The sequence below is a fragment of the Mobula birostris genome, chromosome 9, assembly GCF_030028105.1.
Source record: "Mobula birostris isolate sMobBir1 chromosome 9, sMobBir1.hap1, whole genome shotgun sequence".
NCBI lineage: Eukaryota > Metazoa > Chordata > Chondrichthyes > Myliobatiformes > Myliobatidae > Mobula > Mobula birostris.
In genome coordinates this window covers 156,942,471-156,964,669 of record NC_092378.1, presented here as the reverse complement: position 1 = coordinate 156,964,669, position 22,199 = coordinate 156,942,471, and the positions used below count along the sequence as shown (strand labels likewise).

The 22,199-nt window shown below is 49.3% G+C and overlaps 1 protein-coding gene across 1 annotated transcript in view; it reads right to left on the bottom strand.

The window, feature by feature from the left end:
• The window catches only part of LOC140202461 (uncharacterized), a 349,311-nt gene that overhangs the window by 5,671 nt on the left and 321,441 nt on the right, over positions 1-22,199 (bottom strand). The gene's annotated exons all lie outside the window — the stretch shown is intronic.

Below are 22,199 nucleotides of genomic sequence, written 5' to 3'. Positions count from 1 at the left end.
TTTTTCAAAACTCTTTAGATTCTGGACTAGTTCCTGAGGATTGGAGGGTGGCTAATGTAACCTCACTTTTTAAAAAAGGAGGGAGAGAGAAACCAGGGAATTATAGACCGGTTAGCCTAACATCGGTGGTGGGGAAACTGCTAGAGTCAGTTATCAAAGATGTGATAACAGCACATTTGGAAAGCGGTGAAATCATCGGACAAAGTCAGCATGGATTTGTGAAAGGAAAATCATGTCTGACGAATCTCATAGAATTTTTTGAGGATGTAACTAGTAGAGTGGATAGGGGAGAACCAGTGGATGTGGTATATTTGGATTTTCAAAAGGCTTTTGACAAGGTCCCACACAGGAGATTAGTGTGCAAGCTTAAAGCACACGGTATTGGGGTTAAGGTATTGATGTGGATAGAGAATTGGTTGGCAGACAGGAAGCAAAGAGTGGGAATAATCGGGACCTTTTCAGAATGGCAGGCAGTGACTAGTGGGGTACTGCAAGGCTCAGTGCTGGGACCCCAGTTGTTTACAATATATATTAATGACTTGGATGAGGGAATTAAATGCAGCATCTCCAAGTTTGCGGATGACACGAAGCTGGGTGGCAGTGTTAGCTGTGAGGAGGATGCTAAGAGGATGCAGGGTGACTTGGATAGGTTAGGTGAGTGGGCAAATTCATGGCAGATGCAATTTAATGTGGGTAAATGTGAAGTTATCCACTTTGGTGGCAAAAGCAGATTATTATCTGAATGGTGGCCGATTAGGAAAAAGGGAGGTGCAACGAGACCTGGGTGTCATTATACACCAGTCATTGAAAGTAGGCATGCAGGTACAGCAGGCGGTGAAAAAGGCGAATGGTATGCTGGCATTTATAGCAAGAGGATTCGAGTACAGGAGCAGGGAGGTACTACTGCAGTTGTACAAGGCCTTGGTGAGACCACACCTGGAGTATTGTGTGCAGTTTTGGTCCCCTAATCTGAGGAAAGACATCCTTGCCATAGAGGGAGTACAAAGAAGGTTCACCAGATTGATTCCTGGGATGGCAGGACTTTCATATGATGAAAGACTGGATGAATTAGGCTTATACTCGTTGGAATTTAGAAGATTGAGGGGGGATCTGATTGAAACATATAAAACCTAAAGGGGTTGGACAGGCTAGATGCAGGAAGATTGTTCCCGATATTGGGGAAGTCAAGAACGAGGGGTCACAGTTCGAGGATAAAGGGGAAGCCTTTTAGGACCAAGATTAGGAAAAACTTCTTCACACAGAGAGTGGTGAATCTGTGGAATTCTCTGCCACAGGAAACAGTTGGGGCTGGTTCATTGGCTATATTTAAGAGGGAGTTAGATATGGCCCTTGTGGCTAAAGGGATCAGGCGGTATGGAGGGAAGGCTGGTGCAGGGTTCTGAGTTGGATGATCAGCCATGATCATACTGAATGGCGGTGCAGGCTCGAAGGGCCGAATGGCCTACTCCTGCACCTATTTTCTATGTTTCTATGTTTCTACTCGTCGGGGTCAGAGGTTGAGAGGGTCTATAGCTTTAAATTCCTTGGCATTAACATATGGGAGATCTGTCCAGGGACCAGCACATAAATGCCATCACAAAGGTGGCTCAACAGCACCTCCACTGTCTCACAAATTTGTGTAGATTCCACCAGTACCCAGAAATGGAAAAGCCTACAGAAAGTGTCTATCACAACGACTTCCCCACCATTGAGCACATCGACATGGAGCACAGCCATAAGAAAGCAGCATCCATTATTGAAGACCGCCACCATCCAGCCTCTGCCCCCTTCTCACTACTACCACCGGACAGGAGGCACGGGAGCCTCTAGCCCCACACCACCAGGTTCAGGAACAGTTATTACCTCTCAACCAGCAAGCTCCTGAACCAGTGTGAAGAAGTTCTCTCACCCCAACTCTGATCTGATTTCACTTTCAATGGCTTTACAACTCCAGTTTTCAGGATTATTTTTACTTGCACTATTTATCTGCTTTTGCACATTGGTTGTCCATCAGTGTTTGTTTGTTTATGTACAGTTCGGAAAATTGTTGTATTTGTGTAAATGCCCGCAAGAATATGAATCTCAGGTTAGTGTATAATGACATATAGCTACTTTGATAATAAATTTACTTTGAAGTTTAATTGAAAGAGTTTTATAAACTATGAGGCATAGATAGCGTAGACAGAGACTTTTCCCCAGAGCAGGGTAATGTGGAACTAGACACAGGTTTAAGATGAAGGAGGAGAGGAGGAGAGATACAAAGGGGAACAGGGGTGTAGGTTTGTTCAGAGGGTGGTGGGTATCTCAAACGAGCTGCCAAAGGAGGTGGTGGAGACTACAATATTTGAAAAAGGTGCTTGTACAGGAGTGATATGACTGAATGCAAGCAAATAGAGTCAGTGTAGATCGGCATCTCAGCCAGCAGGGAGAATGTGGGCGGAAAGGCCTGTCTCTATGCTATACATTTCCATAACTCCATAACTGGATCTGGAGAACAGGTCGGGAGTTGGACTGCTAGATTAATCTTATACAGGGCCAGAACAGACCTGATGGACTAAATGGCCACCTTCTCATTGTAAACATTCTATGATTCTTGTCAGCTCCTCAGCTTTAGGTGGTGTGACCAACCCTCAACAACAGAAACACTCAGCAGGTCAGGTAGCATCTGTGGGGTGAGATATGGAGGTAATCATCCAGTCAGGAAGGTTTGGCTGCTTCAGTGAAAGGAATAGACATGAAATACGAGCGGTGATTGATAAGTTCGTGCCCTAAGGTCGAAGGCATTAATCTTAGAAAACCTAGCACATTTATTTTTCCTACATTTACACACTTAGTCCAGTGGTCATGGAGCATACAGATCCCTTCTTCATAGAAGTCGGTATCTTGTACCTCTAGAAGTGGTCGTAGGGGTGATTGATAAGTTCGTGGCCTAAGGTAGAAGGAGATGAGTTATTAATTTCAAACTTTCTGCATTTTCACTCAAAGAGTTGAACTGCATGTGCATGTAACGAGAGCTGTATAACTCATCGCCTTCTACCTAAGGCCACGAACTTATCAATCACCCCTGCTGAGGACCACCTGGAGATCCAAGACCCTCTCATTACATGCACGTGCAGTTCAACTCTTTGAGTGATAATGCAGACAGTTTGAAGTTAATAACTCATCTCCTTCTACCGTAGGCCACGAACTTATCAATCACCCCTGCTGTGGACCACTTCTGGAGATCCAAGACGCCGACTTCTACGAAGAAGGGATCCATATGCTCCACGGCCGCTGGACTAAGAGCGTAAATGTAGGAAAAATAAATGTGCTAGGTTTTCTAAGATTAATGCCTTCTACCTTAGGGCACGAACTTATCAATCACCCCTGCTGTGGACCACTTCTACGAAGAAGGGATCCGTATGCTCCACGACCGCTGGACTAAGTGTGTAAATGTAGGAGGGGACTATGTTGAAAAATAAATGTGCTAGGTTTTCTAAAATTGACTCCTTCTACCTTAGGCCATGAACTTATCAATCACACCTCGTATTAACTCCATTCCTTTCTCTGCGGATGCTGCTTGACCTGCGGAGTACCACCACCATTTCAGCTTTCCAGGATATGCAGTTTGCATATTTCGTCTCACAGATCCGTTCTCTTGTCAACTGGCTGCGATTTATGTAACACTGAGTCACTCTGTCTCAGAGACAACAAGGACTTCCTCACAGGGAGTTGGAGTACAGGCCTGTGGCGAGCTCAGTCCCTCACACAGTGTTGGGGTACAGGCCCATGGTGAGCTCAGTCCCTCACACAGAGTTGGGGTACAGGCCCATGGTGAGCTCAGTCCCTCACACAGAGTTGGGGTACAGGCCCTTGGTGAGCTCAGTCCCTCAGACAGAGTTGGGGTACAGGCCCGTAGTGAGCTCAGTCCCTCACAGGGAGTTGGAGTACAGGCCCGTGGTGAGCTCAGTCCCTCAGACAGAGTTGGGGCACAGGCCCGTGGTGAGCTCAGTCCCTCAGACAGAGTTGGGGTACAGGCCCGTGGTGAGCTCAGTCCCTCACACAGAGTTGGGGTACAGGCCCATGGTGAGCTCAGTCCCTCACAGGGAGTTGGGGTACAGGCCCGTGGTGAGCTCAGTCCCTCACAGGGAGTTGGGGTACAGGCCCGTGGTGAGCTCAGTCCCTCAGACAGAGTTGGGGTACAGGCCCGTGGTGAGCTCAGTCCCTCACAGGGAGTTGGGGTACAGGCCCATGGTGAGCTCAGTCCCTCACAGGGAGTTGGGGTACAGGCCCATGGTGAGCTCAGTCCCTCACAGGGAGTTGGGGTACAGGCCCATGGTGAGCTCAGTCCCTCACAGGGAGTTGGGGTACAGGCCCGTGGTGAGCTCAACTTCCCTCCTGCTGTGTAGGCAGAAGGTTCCACTTGGTTTCATTGCTGAAACAAGAGATCAGGTAGCAAGGCGGTGTGGAAAGTGAGAGGGGAAAGCCACTTGAAAGATGGATGGTTGACCATGGGCCGGGTATGTGGTAGACATTGTGAACCTCTCTCCAATGTGCAAATATACAATGAGCTTTGCCTAGACTGCTGGAAAATCCAAGACCTGTGGTCACATTCACCAGGACCATCATTGCCCACCAGACAGACCAGATCTCCCTCAAGCAGCACAGAAGAACAGAACGGCACAAGAGAGAAATGAGTGAGATAACGAGGGAGCGAGGGAACAAGGGAGCGAGGGAGTGAGGGAACAAGGGAGCAAGGGAGTGAGGGAACAAGGGAGCGAGGGAGTGAGGGAACAAGGGAGCGAGGGAACAAGGGAGTGAGGGAACAAGGGAGCGAGGAAGCGAGGGAACAAGGGAGAGAGGGAGCGAGGGAACAAGTGACCGAGGGAATGACGGCAACAGTGCAAGGGGAGAATTGTCCAGAGCTCACCACAGTCCCCTGGCTGTGAGAAGAGCCCCTCGCAACAACAGGATACTTCCCATTACCCTGACAGTACACAACCCTAGCACTGACCCGGTCCCCCCGCTGTACGCATTCCAGACCCCCTGCCGTAAGCTCCCCAGCCACCAGGCCATACGCACCCTGGACCCTGGGATGTACACCCCCCGGCTTTGACCCGCACTCCCCCCCACCATGTGCACCTCAGACCCCCGGCCGTACGCACACCAGCACTGACCTGGCCCCCGGCTGTACGCATCCCAGTCCACGGGCCGTATACACCCTGGCACTGACCCAGACCTCGGACCATGCACCCCCGCCCCCACAAGACTGCCATTTCTCCAACCCCTGACCATACACTCCCCAGCACTGACCTTGCCCCGGCCTCCCGGCCATTCACACGCCAGACCCTGGGTTGTACATACCCCGGCATTGACCAGAACCCAGGCCGTAAGCTCCTCAGCCCCCGACACATATGCCCCCAGACCATAAGCTCTCCAGCCCCCAGAACATACGCCCCTAGACTGTTAGCTCCCCAGCCCCCAGAACATATGCGCCACGGGCCCGTGGGTCGTACGCAGCCCGACACTGCTCCTGCCCTGGCCTCCTGACCATACACACCACAGACCCTGGGCCGTTTGCACCCTGACACTGACTGGGCCCCCAGGCCATACTCCCCCCGGCACTGACAGAGTCCCCGGGCCATATGCACGTATGCACCCCAGCACTGACCCAGATCCCGGGCCATACACACCTCAGCACTGATGCAATCCCCAGGCCGTACACTGGGCCATACGCACCACAGGCCCCGGGCCGTACACTGCCTTGCCCCTGGGCCATATGCGCCATAGCCCCCAGGCTGTACACACCCGCGTACTGCCCCAATACCTGAGCCGTACGCACCCTGGTACTGCCCAGCCCCTTGGCCATATGCACCCCTGTATGCCCCAGTATCCTGGCTATACCCACCCACAACCCAGCCCTGAGGCTGTTTCGCTGCTACTGTCCCACAGCCAGTTACAGGCTCCCCTCCCACACTGAGCACCTTACATCGTATTGGAAGTCTCTGAGTTGCCTGGGCTTCTGCGGGGTTTCAATGGTCTGGCCTTGTCTTGCTCTCAGTAGAGAGGGGTCATCTCTCAGGAGACTTCAGGCCATACCAACACTGCATCACCCTTTCCATCCACCGACTGTCTGGGCTGAAGTACAGACACTGACCTAACTCCTCCCATACCAATCACCATGGCCGTGCTTGCGATGCACAAACTGGGACAGAGATTGTTATCTGAGACTCACTTTTTGAGGAGACACCATTTCAAAGCACAATTTGTCAAATGAACGCAGTTGCCACTCCTATTATGCATCGCCTTCCTTGGTCCTGTTCTCCACTCTCTCTCCCACTCCAATGCAGTCCGCTCTTATCTCTGCCTGTCTGCAGTCCGACATCAAGAACCTCAGATCCTTGTGCTGGGGACTGTAGCAAGTCTCCTGGGCCAAGACCAACACCTGTGAGCACAGGCAGACCCTCTATTTGTCTCTCTCCACACCTGAGCTATTCCCAACGAGGCGCACTCACCTGAAACCAGCTCTCCCCTCCCTCTCTCACTGCCCGCTCCACCACAGCTCTGGGATTTCCTTTAGCGTCTGGCTGCTCACACCAGTCGCTTCCCGCCCGGGTAACAGCAGGGGCAGCCGGTGGGAGAGAATGTCTGTCCCGGAGCTGGGAGACACATTCCTGCACCACATCACCAACACTTGCTGTATATTTTATTTCTTCTCAAAGCTTGCTCCCATGGTGATGAGATTAGTCAAAAAAGCAGTTATCACGTGACCTAAATTCTTCCAGTGAAGGATCGTCCCTCTGCTCTTTTACATAATGACTCACTATTGTTCTGTGTCTGGCTCACACTCACACTCACACTCACACAGACACACCCACAATCACGTTCACACACAGATACTCGCACTCACACACACACACACCCAGACACAGACAACACAACAGAGTGAGCAGAGACCAGTGACTGAGTAAATGTTCCTGAAGTCAGCAAGTGAAAAGCAGTTATTCTCCTAACCAGGACTGGATCATGGAGTCACAGTGACAGTTTCGGGACAGGAGAAAAGCCAGCTGTTTTTGTATCTCCCACTGAAGTCAGCTCATTCACAGACTTTGCAATGATTCCATTATCCAAATCAGGTTTAATATCATCCGCAGACAGGTTGTGAAATTTGTTTTGCGATGGCAGTACATTGCAATACATAGAAACATAGAAAACCTACAGCACAATACAGGCCTCTCGGGCCACAAAGCTGTGCTAAACATGTACCTACCTTAGAGATTACCTAGGGTTACCCATAGCACTCTATTTTTCTGAGCTCCATATAGCTGTCCAGGGATCTTTTAAAAGACCCTATCATATCCACCTCCCCCATCGTTGCCGGCAGCCCATTCCACGCACTCACCACTCTGCATAAAAAAACTTCCCCCTGACATTTCCTCTGTACCTGCTTCCAAGCATCTTAAAACTGTGCCCTCTCGTGTTAGCCATTCCAGCCCTGGGAAAAAGCCTCTGACTATCCACAGGATCATTGCCTCTCATCATCTTATACACCTCTATCAGGTCACCTCTCATCCTCCACCGCTCCAAGGAGAAAAGGCCGAGTTCACTCAACCTATTCTCATAAGCATGCTCTCCAATCCAGGCAACATTCTTGTAAATCTCCTCTGCACTCTTTCTATGGTTTCCACTTCCTTCCTATAGTGAAGTGACCAGAACCGAGCACAGTACTCCAAGTGGGGTCTGACCAGGGTCCTATATAGCTGCAACATTACCTCTCGGCTCTTAAACTCAGTCCCACAATTGATGAAGGCCAATGCACCGTATGCTTTCTTAACCACAGAGTCAACCTGCGTAGCAGCTTTGAGTGTCCTATGGATTCGGATCCCAAGATCCCTCTGATCCTCCACACTGCCAAGAGTCTAACCACTAATACTATATTCTGTCATCATATTTGACCTACCAAAATGAACCACTTCACACTTATCTGGGTTGAACTCCATCTGCCACTTCTCAGCCCAGTTTTGCATCCTATTAATGTTCCATTGTAACCTCTGACAGCCCTCCACGCTATCCACAACACCTCCAACCTTTGTGTCATCAGCAAATTTACTAACCCAATCCTCCACTTCTTCATCCACTGGTGACCAACTTCCATGCTGAATATGACCCGTCTACAACCACTCTTTGCCTTCGTGTGGGCAAGCCAGTTCTGGATCCACAAAGCAATGTCCCTTTGGATCCCATGCCTCCTTACTTTCTCAATAAGCCTTGCATGGGATACCTTGTCAAATGCCTTGCTGAGATCCATTTACACTACATCTACTGCTCTACCTTCATTAATGTGTTTACTCACATCCTCAAAAAATTCAATCAGGCTCGTAAGGCACGACCTGCCTTTGACAAAGCCATGCTGACTATTCCTAATCATATTATACCTCTCCAAATGTTCATAAATCCTGCTTCTCAGGATCTTCTCCATCAACTTACCAACCACTGAAGTAGGACTCACTGGTCTATAATTTCCTGGGCTATCTCTACTCCCTTTCTTGAATAATGGAACAACATCCGCAACCCTCCAATCCTCTGGAACCTCTCCTGTCCTCATTGATGATGCAAAGAGCAGCACCAGAGGCTCGGCAATCTTCTTCCTTGCCTCCCACAGTAGCCTGGGGTACATCTATTCCAGTCCCGGTGATTTATCCAACTTGATGCTTTCCGAAAGCTCCACAATTGATTGGCCCTATTCTCTCGCATCTTATCCTCTTGCTCTTCATGTACTTGTAGAATGCCTTGGCGTTTTCCTTAATCCTGCTCACCAAGGCCTTCTCATGTTCCCTTCTGGCTCTCCAAATTTCCTTTTTAAGCTCCTTCCTGCTAGCTTTATAATCTTCTAGATCTCTATCATTATCTAGTTTTTTGAACCTTTCATAAGCTCTTCTTTTCTTCTTGACTAGATTTACAACAGCCTTTGTACACCACGGTTCCTGTACCCTACCATCCATTCCTTGTCTGATTGGAACATACCTATGCAGAACTCCACACAAACATAATAATAAAACAACTATAAATTACAATAAGTATTTATAAAAATACTTAAGTAGTGCAAAATAGTGAGGCGGTATTCATGGGTTCATTGTCCATTCAGAAATCTATGGCAGAGGGGAAAAGCTGTTCCTGAAACATTGAGTGTGAGCCTTCAGTCTCCTGTACTTCTTCCTTGATGATAGCAATGAGAAGAGGGCATGTCCTGGGTGACAGGGGTCCTTAATGATGGATGCCACCTTTCTGAGGTATTATCATTAGCAGACAGTCCCAATTTCCACCCTGTCCTTTTTGCTCCTGTTGGTGCCTGGCAGGATTCCCATGGGTCCATCAAGTAATGGGTGTTATGGTAAACCCCAGCTCTCCTCCACAACCCTGCCCTCACGGTTCTGCAGATTCAGATTCAGATTTATTTATCACGTGTATATCGAAACCTACAGTGAAATGTGTTGTTTGTGTTAACAACTAACACACCCAACACTGTGCTGGGGGCAGCCCGCAAGTGTCACCACACACTGTGGCACCAACCTAGCATGTCCATAATGTTCTGCAGAACACAACACAAGTGCCTTTCCCACCCTCCTATTCTCACCACTCCAACAGGCCTCCAGTCAAAACAAGTGCCTTTCCCACCCTCCAACTATCACACACTCAGACAGACAAGCCTCCAGGCCTCCAGGCCTCCAAGCCTCTTCTGTGGCATTCAGAAACATCAGCTGGGTTACTTGTGCTATCACTTTGTAGAGTCAAAATTAGCTCCGCCCAGTCCCACCTGCAGCTTCCTCATTAGAGAAGGCATATCGTGTGCTTGCCTAACACATTGAGGCAATTATCTCTAAAGTCAGGAAGTTTTGCAGCTTTATAAAACTCTAGTTAAGTTGCATCTGGAGTATTGCGTACTGTTGTGGTCATGCCATTCTAGGAAGGATATCGAGTCTTTGCAGAGGCTCACCAGGATGCTGCCTGGATTAGACAGTGAACAAACCTGGGTTGTTTTTTCTGGAGCAGCGAACGCTGAGGGGAAATCTGATAAAGATGTTACATGATTCTGAGAGGCACAGATAGAGTATCTTTTACCCGCGGTGAAATGTCTCATCCCAGCGCACACCAGTATGGGAATGTTACAGGATTTCTGAACTTGCAGGAAGATACCTGAAGTTCTGTCGCCATCTGCTTATAATTTACTGAAGTGTGTAATGATCAAACATCAGGACCTGGTCTCAGAAAATGAAGCCAGTTTGTGTGTTGGAGATCACCAACCCAGTACAAGATGAGACAAATGAAAACTGGCCCCACTACAGGGAACCGGTATGCACAAAGAAGCAAATTCCTCCTCTCTCTGGCACCCCAGTCCAACTCCCAGCAGAGATGCCAGTTCCTCGGCCAAGTGTGAGAAATGAAATAAACCTGTATAAACTGTGGTCACTGCAGCAGCCCTCTCACCACCAACCTACAGGTAACATCATACAGTTACTTACCTGTCCACCTGTGATCACCATGCCAGCCCTCTCACCACCAACCTACAGGTAACATCATACAGTTACTTACCTGTCCACCTGTGATCACCATGCCAGCCCTCTCACCACCAACCTACAGGTAACATCATACAGTTACTTACCTGTCCACCTGTGATCACCACGCCAGCCCTCTCACCACCAACCTACAAGTAACATCATACAGTTACTTACCTGTCCACCTGTGATCACCATGCCAGCCCTCTCACCACCAACCTACAGGTAACATCATACAGTTACTTACCTGTCCACCTGTGATCACCACGCCAGCCCTCTCATGACTAACCTGCAGGTAACATCAATTACATTGCTACCTGCATGTGGCTGAGAGGGGAGGTCTGCTCACCTGTGAGGGAAGATCAATTGATTTGTTGGGACGAGATGAAGAGGTTTGAACTGTATAGTGACAACTGACTGTGGAATCTTGCAGCTGGCTCAGATTCAGCACAAGGAGCAGAACAACTCCCCTTGTCCGAGGGAGTTACCGCATTCCGGCTCCCGGGAAACACACAAGCTCCCCTTGCCTAAGGGAGTTGCCCCATTCCGGCTCCTGGGAAACACAACAACTCCCCTTGTCCGAGAGAATTACCCCATTCCAGCTCCCGGGAAACACAACAACTCCCCTTGCCCAAGGGAGTTACCGCATTCCGGCTCCTGGGAAACACAACAACTCCCCTTATCCGAGAGAATTACCCCATTCCAGCTCCCGGGAAACACAACAACTCCCCTTGTCCGAGAGAGTTACCCCATTCCGGCTCCCGGGAAGCACAACAACTCCCCTTGTCTGAGAGAATTACCCCATTCCGGCTCCCGGGAAACACAACAACTCCCCTTGTCCGAGAGAGTTACCCCATTCCGGCTCCCGGGAAACACAACAACTCCCCTTGTCCGAGAGAGTTACCCCATTCCGGCTCCCGGGAAACACAACAACTCCCCTTGTCCAAGAGAATTACCCAGGAAACACAACAACTCCCCTTGTCCGAGAGGGTTACCCCATTCTGGCTCCCGGGAAACACAACTCCCCTTGTCCGAGAGAATTACCCCATTCCAGCTCCCGGGAAACACAACAACTCCCCTTGTCCGAGAGAATTACCCCATTCCAGCTCCCGGGAAACACAACAACTCCCCTTGTCCGAGAGAGTTACCCCATTCTGGCTCCCGGGAAACACAACAACTCCCCTTGTCTGAGAGAGTTACCCCATTCCCACTCCAGGGAAACACAACAACTCCCCTTGTCCGAGAGAGTTACCCCATTCTGGCTCCCGGGAACACAACAACTCCCCTTGTCCGAGAGAGTTACCCCATTCTGGCTCCCGGGAACACAACAACTCCCCTTGTCTGAGAGAATTACCCCATTCCGGCTCCCGGGAAACACAACAACTCCCCTTGTCCGAGAGAATTACCCCATTCCAGCTCCCGGGAAACACAACAACTCCCCTTGTCCGAGAGGGTTACCCCATTCTGGCTCCCGGGAAACACAACAACTCCCCTTGTCCGAGAGAGTTACCCCATTCCCGCTCCAGGGAAACACAACAACTCCCCTCGTCCGAGAGAGTTACCCCATTCTGGCTCCCGGGAAACACAACAACTCCCCTTGTCCGAGAGAGTTACCCTATTCTGGCTCCCGGGAACACAACAACTCCCCTTCTCCGAGGGCGTTACAAGCTCCCAGTGAAAAGAAAAATTTCCACTCAGTCCTCACATTTGGCGGGACCCCAGCCTGAGGCTTTGTTACCTTTGTTCTCCACCTCCTCCCACTCAATACCCTCGACTCCCCCCTCAATCTCCCCACACACCCCCACTATCAGATGTCAGCCCAAACCGTCCTCCAGTGCCAGACAGCAGCCCAGACTGTCTGCCCAGTGCCAGATATCAGCACAGACCGCTCCCTGCCAGCAGATGTCTGTCGAGACGCCACTGATGAACGAGCCGGCCCTGCTTCCTCAGACACCAGCAATGTTTGAGGAGGTTTCCAGTCTGAGCTGGGCTGCACTGCTTCAAAGTTCTGCAAACACACACACTGACTGACAGGCGAACACTCATGCTGACTACTGATGTGGCTAGAAACATCAGCTTTAACAAGAGCAAAGTGCCTTCCCTTGGCGTGTTGACATCGAGTAGACAAGATGGTTTAATAATCATAGCGTCTGTCTGATGTGGTTTGGCAGTCTGTTTGACTGATATTACCATCACTTCCTAACGACAACGCTTGCCAAAGATCAGCACAGCAAAACACTGGGGACAGTAGGCGAACACAGCACCTCAGGGAGTCTGTATCTCTGAACTTAGTCCAAACTTTAACAATATAGACTTGGTCCAGTGAAAATCAGCTTCCACACAGCCAAATGTCGACAGGCAGGGGTATCTGCGACGCCAATTTTATTTGTGTTTTTTATATAATTGTGCAGAATTGTTATAATCATTTTAAATTGTATCAATGCCATTTTCCCCTCAAAACAACCTCACATGCAATCATTTAGTGGGGCGGTTCCTCCGCTTGGTGTAACACAGGCAGGAACACAGAGAACATCTGTCCCACTGCAAAATCTGGGCAGTGGGACCCCTTCCCACTGGTTACTGGGAACCGGGAATGGGCAGGAGCTCTAGCAAATTGGAATGCGCAGGAACGGGGTGCACCACATCACCCCTCAAACTCCTTCCATTCAGGAAAGATCCACCCAGTCCTGTCCAGCCCCTCCTCATAACTCAAGCCCTCCAGCCCCGGTAACATCCTGGTGAATTGTTTCAGCACCTTCTTCAGCTTAATCACACCCTTACAAAATACCATAAAACATAGAAGCCAAATTAAGCCATTTGGCCCATCGAATCTGCTCTGCCATTTCTTCTACTATCCCTTTCAACCTCCTTCCCTTGCTTTCCCTCAGAACTTTTGACACCCTAACTAATCTAGAACCTATCAACATCCGCCTTAAATGTACCCAATGATTTGGCCTCTACAGCTGTCTATAGCAATGAATTCTACATCCTCTGGCTAAAGAAATTCCTTTTCATCTCTGTTCTAAAGGAGTATCCCTCTGATCTGAGGCTTTCTACAGCAGGCACAGTTTTTACAGTTGTGCACAGTATGCCAGGTATGGTATCATCAATGTCCCATTCAGATGTAACAGGATATCCCATCTCCTGTGCTTGCTGTCTTAACTGATGAAGGCCAGCATGCTGTATACTTTCCTCATCTAATATGTCTCCGCTTTCAGGAGAGACCCGTACCCAAGGACTCTCTGTTCTATGACACTCTCCGGGGTTTTGCCATTCACAGTCTAGGTCCCGCTCTGGTTTAACTTCCCAAAACCAACCAGACTCCATCTGCCATTCCTGGGCCCACTTGCCCAGTTGTTCTGTATCCCGGTGTAACCTTGGATAACCTTCCTCACATCTGGCAGGCAGCGTCAACTGACTGAGAGTGGGCATTTCGGCCTTACTGCCTCAACGTTTCACTCAGCCACTGCTATGCTTGGTTAGATTGATCATGAGGTTAATTAAAAGGTAGGCACAACATTGTGGGATGAAGGGCCTGTACTGTTCTCTGTTCAAGAACAATCTGGATTGAACTAGCTTCTTCACAGTAGCATAACATCCTTTGGGGGTTCAGAGGGCAGCAGCCAGACTGTAGGCACAAGAAGAACTCATCCAGTAGGAGGGGCTTGGGGGTGAGGAATAGTTCAGTGTGGAGTGAGGCAGTCATTACCCCAGGGCAGGGTGTGCTTTCAGGATGGGGTAAGGCTTTTAGAGTGTAGAGAGGGGGCTAGGGTGCAGTCATTACCCCAGGGTGGGGCGGCGGGGTTGAAGTTTCCAGGAGTGTGTAGAGGTTTTTACGTGGGAGGTAGGCGACCAGGGGTGGAGTCATTACCCCAGGTGGGGGGGGGGAAGAGGTTCAGGGTGGAGGAGAGTGGTAAATCCAGTATCTTCTCACTACCTTCTTATGAAAGAAGGGAAGGAGTCACCATTAATAAATTAATTCAACACCGAACCTCTGCTCTGACAGTTTAATCACCACAGTTAAAGACCGAGCTTTCTACAGTGAAGTTAAGGGTGAAATTAGTTATAACGTGCACAGCACCAGCCTCTTAGACAGAATAACCCGACTGGGCTGCACATGAACGAGTTCAAGAGGCTGAGCATTGTGAGCAGACGAGAGATTTACAGTGACTTTGTTCAGTGTGGGAATGACAAACACCCCAAAGCAGACAAACAGACAATTAAACCATGCACCAACGTGCTTCTGGGCTGCTACAGGCACCATGGGGACCAGGACAACAGCAACCCCATCACAGGGACAGGGACAGGCACAGAATACACACACACACACACACACACACACACACACACACACACACACACACACACGTGCGCACGCACGTTAGGAACCGATGGGTCTGTAAAACCTACCCGGAAAATGCTCCCGTTCCATAGGTGGGCATCACCCAGGGGACTCACAAGTACTCAGTGTAGAAACTACTTTCCATCTCCCTCTCCTGGAACTATTCACTACACGACTGACTCTAGCCTGCTTCTATACCTAGGAGAGATCATTTGCCCACCCCACCCATCCACCCCCTACCTGGGAGAGAGGAGAGATTCTCCCCACCTCAATTTCTCTACCTAGGAGAGGTACCCCCACCTGGGAGAAATCTCACAACCTTTTTCTCCTCTCACCAAATGGAATTGGATTATTATTGTCACATCTACTGAGCTAGAGTGAAAACCTTATCTTGGGTACTGTTCATTACACAGTGCATTGAGGTAGAACGAGGTGAAACAACAACAATAGAGAATAAACTGTAAGTTACAGAGAAAATACAGTGCAAGGTCAAAAGTTAGATTGTGAGATCAAGAGTCCATCTCATTGTACCAGGGGACCGTTCAAGTGTCTGATAACTGCACTGAGCCTGGGGGGAACGTACTTTCAGGTCGATGAGAGAGAGGAAAAGAGAAAATGTGCAGGGTGGCTGGGATGTTTAATTATGATGCCTGCTTTACTGAGGCAGCAAAAAGGGTAGACAGAGTCGATGGAGGGGAGACTGTGCTGGAATGTGTCCACAACTCTCTGTAGCTTCTTGTTGCCATGGACAGAATAGTTGCCACACTAAGCCATTATGCATTCTGGTAGGATGCTTTCTACGGTGCATTGATAAAAATTGGTGAGGGGCAACAGGGGCATGCCAAATTTCTTTAGATAGAGGTGTCAAGTTCCCATTCTGTCTCCCATCTTGGAATGTGACCACCCCCTACCCTGCTCCTGGGAACGGTACTGAAATATGCAGTGTTACTGGGTGGCTGAGAAGGCTAAGGAGTAAATCCTACACAAATCCGAAGTAGAGCCCCTCAGATGGCTGGATGACATATCACGTCACCTCCCGGCAGCTCCTGCAGCCAAGCTGATGCCAAATGTACTGCTTCGCATTCCTTTGGGCCACATCGGTGAGGCCGAGAGGGGGATCTTGATGTCTGGGCAGCCCAGGATCTCCATATTCATCGCCCAGGTCTGCACCCTGGAACGGGCACATCCATTGTCTACTTCGACAGACGGAGCCATTGTGCATTGTGACTGGGTGGCTACAGAGATCGCCAAACCATGCCACGGTGTGTTTATATCAGAAAGTAGCAGACTGGCTTAGACCCCACTGGCTGACCCGCACCCATGGACCACATCACCTGGTCGCCTCAGGTGTCAACATCTCTGAAGATCTATCCTGGGCCCAACATATTGATGCAATTACAAAGGCACGACACCGGCTATATTTCATTAGGAGCTTGAGAAGACTTGCTATGTCACCAAAGAAGAAGAAGAAGAAAGCCCTTAAGTCTGAGTGGAGTCATTGGGACGCCGTCATGACAGCGTTTTTTTAACAGGCTTTCTTATTTTTACGAGGCCGAGCTGCTAGCTCGACGCTCAACCCAGCACAGATGGAAAGCGTGCAAGGGAGCCGGCTGGGCTCGAACTTGTGAGCCTTCGCTCTGAAGTCTGGCACTGATGCCACTACGCCACCAGCCGGCTATATCACCAAAGACACCCACAAATTTCTACAGGTGTACCATGGAGAGCATCACTGGTATGGAGGGGCCACTGCACAAGACAAGAAAAAGCTGCAGGAAGTTATAAGCTCAGTCAGCTCCATCAAGAGCACGAGCCTCACACCGCCAACCACCCCCCCCCCCCCCGCCCCATCGAGGACATCTTCAAAAGGTGATGCCTCAAAAATCGGCTTGGAGATTTTGGAAAGCATCAAGTTGGATATGTCACTGGGACTGGACGAGATATACCCCAGGCTAGTGTGGGAGGTGAGGGAGGAGATTGCTGTGTCTCTGGCGATAATCTTTGCATCATCAAAGGGTACAGAAGAGGTTCCAGAGGATTGGAGGGTTGCAGATGTTGTTCCCTTGTTCAAGAAAGGGAGTAGAAATAACCCAGGAAATTATAGACCAGTGAGACTTACTTTAGTGGTTTTAAATGCAAACAACAGGAATTCTGCAGATGCTGGAAATTCAAGCCACACACATCAAAGTTGCTGGTGAACGCAGCAGGTCAGGCAGCATCTCTAGGAAGAGGTACAGTCGACGTTTCAGGCCGAGACCCTTCGTCAGGACTAACTGAAGGGAGAGTGAGTAAGGGATTTGAAAGTGGGAGGGGGAGGGGGAGATCCAAAATGATAGGAGAAGACAGGAGGGGGAGGGATGGAGCCAAGAGCTGTACAGGTGATTGGCAAAAGGGGATACGAGAGGATCATGGGACAGGAGGTCCGGGAAGAAAGACAAGGAGGGGGGGAACCCAGAGGATGGGCAAGAGGTATATTCAGAGGGACAGAGGGAGAAAAAGGAGAGTGAGAGAAAGAATGTGTGCATAAAAATAAGTAACAGATGGGGTACGAGGGGGAGGTGGGGCCTAGCGGAAGTTAGAGAAGTCGATGTTACTGCAGAACAAGTGCTACACATGCCCTTACACTTCCTCCCTTACCACCATTCAGGGCCCCAAACAGTCCTTCCAGGTGAGGCGACACTTCACCTGTGAGTCGACTGGGGTGATATACTGCGTCCGGTGCTCCCGATGTGGCCTTTTATATATTGGCGAGACCCGACGCAGACTGGAAGACTGCTTTGCTGAACATCTACGCTCTGTCCGCCAGACAAAGCAGGATCTCCCAGTGGCCACACATTTTAATTCCACATCCCATTCCCATTCTGATATGTCTATCCACGGCCTCCTCTACTGTAAAGATGAAGCCACACTCAGGTTGGAGGAACAACACCTTATATTCCGTCTGGGTAGCCTCCAACCTGATGGCATGAACATCGACTTCTCTAACTTCCGCTAGGCCCCACCTCCCCCTCGTACCCCATCTGTTACTTATTTTTATGCACACATTCTTTCTCTCACTCTCCTTTTTCTCCCTCTGTCCCTCTGAATATATCTCTTGCCCATCCTCTGGGTTCCCCCCCCCACTTGTCTTTCTTCCCAGACCTCCTGTCCCATGATCATCTCGTATCCCCTTTTGCCAATCACCTGTCCAGCTCTTGGCTCCATCCCTCCCCCTCCTGTCTTCTCCTATCATTTTGGATCTCCCCCTCTCCCTCCAACTTTCAAATCCCTTACTAACTCTTCCTTCAGTTAGTCCTGACGAAGGGTCTCGGCCTGAAACGTCGACTGCACCTCTTCCTACAGATGCTGCCTGGCCTGCTGCGTTCACCAGCAACTTTGATGTGTGTTGCTTACTTTAGTGGTTGGTAAGTTGATGGAAACAATCCTGAGAGGCAAGATTTATGAACATTTGGAGAAGCATAATATGATTAGGAATAGTCAGCATGGCTTTGTCAAGGGCAGGTCGTGCCTTACAAGCCTGAGTGAATTTTTTGAGGATGTGACTAAACACATTCATAAAGGTAAAGCAGTAGATGTAGTGTATATGGATTTCAGCAAGGCATTTGATAAGGTACCCCATTCAGGGTTTATTGAGAAAGTAAGGAGGTACGGGTTCCAAGGGGGTCTTGCTCTGTGGATCCAGAGCTGGCTTGCCCACAGAAGGCAAAGAGTGCTTGTAGGAGGCAAAGAGGCAAAGACAGGTCATACACTGCATGGAGGTTGGTGATCAGTGGTGTGCCTCAGGGATCTGTTCTGGGACTCCTTCTGTTTGTGATTTTTATAAATGACCTGGATGAGGAAGTGGAGGGATGGGTTAGTAAATTTGCTGATGACACAAAGGTTGGGGGTGTTGTGGATAGCGTGGAGAGCTGTCAGAGGTTACAGCGGGACATTGATAGGATGCAAAACTGGGCTGAGAAGTGGCAGATGGAGTTCAACCCAGACGATGAGAGGCATTGATTGTGTGGATAGTCAGAGGCTTTTTCCCAGGACTGAAATGGTAACACGAGAGGGCACAGTTTTAAGGTGCTTGGAAGTAGGTACAGAGAAGATGTCAGGGTTTTTTTTTACGCAGAGTGGTGAGTGCATGGAATGGGCTGCCGGCGACGGTGGTGGAGGCAGATACAATAGGGTCTTTTAAGAGACTCCCAGATATGTACATGGAGCTTAGAAAAATAGAGGGCTATGGGTAACCCTAGGTCATTTCTAATGTAAGTACATGTTCAGCACAGCATTGTGGGCTGAAGAGCCTGTATTGTGCTGTAGGTTTTATATGTTTCTATGCCCTCTTCTCATTGTTACAATAAGAGGAGGTACAGGGTCTTGAAGACAAATATTCAATGCTTCAGGAATAGCTTCTACCCTTTTGCCATAAGATTTCAGAATGGACAATGAATCCATGAACACTACTTCACTATTTTATTTGCTCTCCCTTTGCACTGCTTATTTAATTAATTTTATTAAAAATTAATTTAATCAAATCAGTACATCTTATTAACATTTATATCTTTTTATATTATGTATTGCAATGTACTGCTGCCACAAAACAACAAATTTCACAACTTATACCAGTGATGTTAAACCTGATTCTGGTCATTCTGCCTGTTATCACATGTCCCGGTCCCACTGACCATGTATGACTTATTCATCTTGCTGGCTGGCCACTTGTGAGCTGGTCTCTCCACCCAATGGCCACGTATGATCCAGTTCCACTAGCCACGTATGACCTGGTCACCGGTGCAATGTTTGCAGGTGTGGAACCAGTTTCCCCATGTTCCCAGCCCACTAGTGTCAAACCAAACAGTCCTGGGTTTCTAGGACATTTCTTGAGCCAAGATCAGCCAGTGTTCCTTTGATGTTCATGAATCAAGTGAGTGGGACAATGTATAAACAGTGTGTGTATTCCAAAGCAGTGCAGCTGCTGTGAGGATCAGCTGACTGTTTACAAGTGTTTGTGTTTCTGATTTCCATTGTACGTCTAACACACAGCTGCATGTAGCAACATGTTCACAACCTAGCCTGCGGGCAGGGTGCAGCCAGCTGTGACCACATCTACACGTCACACTGCACAGACAGAGACCGTTTGGCCCACACCCCTATCCAGACTGACATACCCAGGCTGCAGCCAGCCGTGACAACATCCACACGTCACACTGCACAGACAGAGGCCGTTTGGCCCACACCCCTATCCAGACTGACATACCCAGGCTGCAGCCAGCCGTGACAACATCCACACGTCACACTGCACAGACAGAGGCCGTTTGGCCCACACCCCTATCCAGACTGACATACCCAGGCTGCAGCCAGCCGTGACAACATCCACACGTCACACTGCACAGACAGAGGCCGTTTGGCCCACACCCCTATCCAGACTGACATACCCAGGCTGCAGCCAGCCGTGACAACATCCACACGTCACACTGCACAGACAGAGGCCATTTGGCCCACACCCCTATCCAGACTGACATACCCAGGCTGCAGCCAGCCGTGACAACATCCACACGTCACACTGCACAGACAGAGGCCGTTTGGCCCACACTCCTATCCAGACTGACATACCCAGGCTGCAGCCAGGCATGATAACATCCACACGTCACACTGCACAGAGGCCATTTGGCCCACACTCCTATCCAGACTGACATACCCAGGCTGCAGCCAGCCGTGACAACATCCACACGTCACATTGTTCCAAGGCCATTTGGCCCAGACTGACATACCCAGGCTGCAGCCAGGCATGAACTAACACTGACCACATCCACACATCACACTACCACCGTTACTCAGCACAGACACAGGCTATTTGGCCCCACTCTACCCATGCTGACCAAGACTAAGTCTGTCAACCAGTAACTAGTCTACCCTGACACCAAACAGTGGGCATCATCACTTTGGATTAGGGCACACTGGTCATTAATGAATCCTGCACCAACAGGTTGGCCCTGCACTGTCCACGTACTGATCAACCAGACACCACTGACAGATAGTGTCACTTTGCAACAGATGAGACAAGTCGGGGCAGTTTGGGGTGGGTAGCAAGTTGCAGTATGAAATGGATGTGTCAGTGGACTCGTTTCCTCTGCACCCTCTCTACAGTTTCCACATGCCTGAACGGAACGCCAGAGCTGTGGCAGAGAATAAAGAGCAGAATCCTCAAATTACATTACAAAACATTGCTTAGGCAATACTTGCAGTATGGAGTGTAGATCTGGTCAGCAGGAGACAGAGTATTGAGCGTAGATCTGGTCAGCAGGAGACAGAGTATTGTGTGTAGATCTGGTCAGCAGGAGACAGAGTATTGTGTGTAGATCTGGTCAGTAGGAGACAGAGTATTGTGTGTAGATCTGATCAGCAGGAGACAGAGTATTGTGTGTAGATCTGGTCAGCAGGAGACAGAGTATTGTGTGTAGATCTGGTCAGTAGGAGACAGAGTATTGTGTGTAGATCTGGTCAGCAGGAGACAGAGTATTGTGTGTAGATCTGTCAGCAGGAGACAGAGTATTGTGTGTAGATCTGGTCAGCAGGAGACAGAGTATTGTCTGTAGATCTGGTCAGCAGGAGACAGAGTATTGTGTGTAGATCTGGTCAGCAGGAGACAGAGTATTGTGTGTAGGTCTGGGCAGCAGGAGACAGAGTATTGTGTGTAGATCTGTCAGCAGGAGACAGAGTATTGTGTGTACATCTGGTCAGCAGGAGACAGAGTATTGTGTGTAGATCTGGTCAGTAGGAGATAGAGTATTGTGTGTAGATCTGTCAGCAGGAGACAGAGTATTGTGTGTAGATCTGGTCAGCAGGAGACAGAGTATTGTGTGTAGATCTGGTCAGCAGGAGACAGAGTATTGTGTGTAGATCTGGTCAGCAGGAGACAGAGTATTGTGTGTAGATCTGGTCAGCAGGAGACAGAGTATTGTGTGTAGATCTGGTCAGTAGGAGACAGAGTATTGTGTGTAGATCTGGTCAGCAGGAGACAGAGTATTGTGTGTAGATCTGGTCAGCAGGAGACAGAGTATTGTGTGTAGATCTGGTCAGCAGGAGACAGAGTATTGTGTGTAGATCTGGTCAGTAGGAGACAGAGTATTGTGTGTAGATCTGGTCAGCAGGAGACAGAGTATTGTGTGTAGATCTGGTCAGCAGGAGACAGAGTATTGTGTGTAGATCTGGTCAGTAGGAGACAGAGTATTGTGTGTAGATCTGGTCAGCAGGAGACAGAGTATTGAGTGTAGATCTGTCAGTAGGAGACAGAGTATTGTGTGTAGATCTGTCAGCAGGAGACAGAGTATTGTGTATAGATC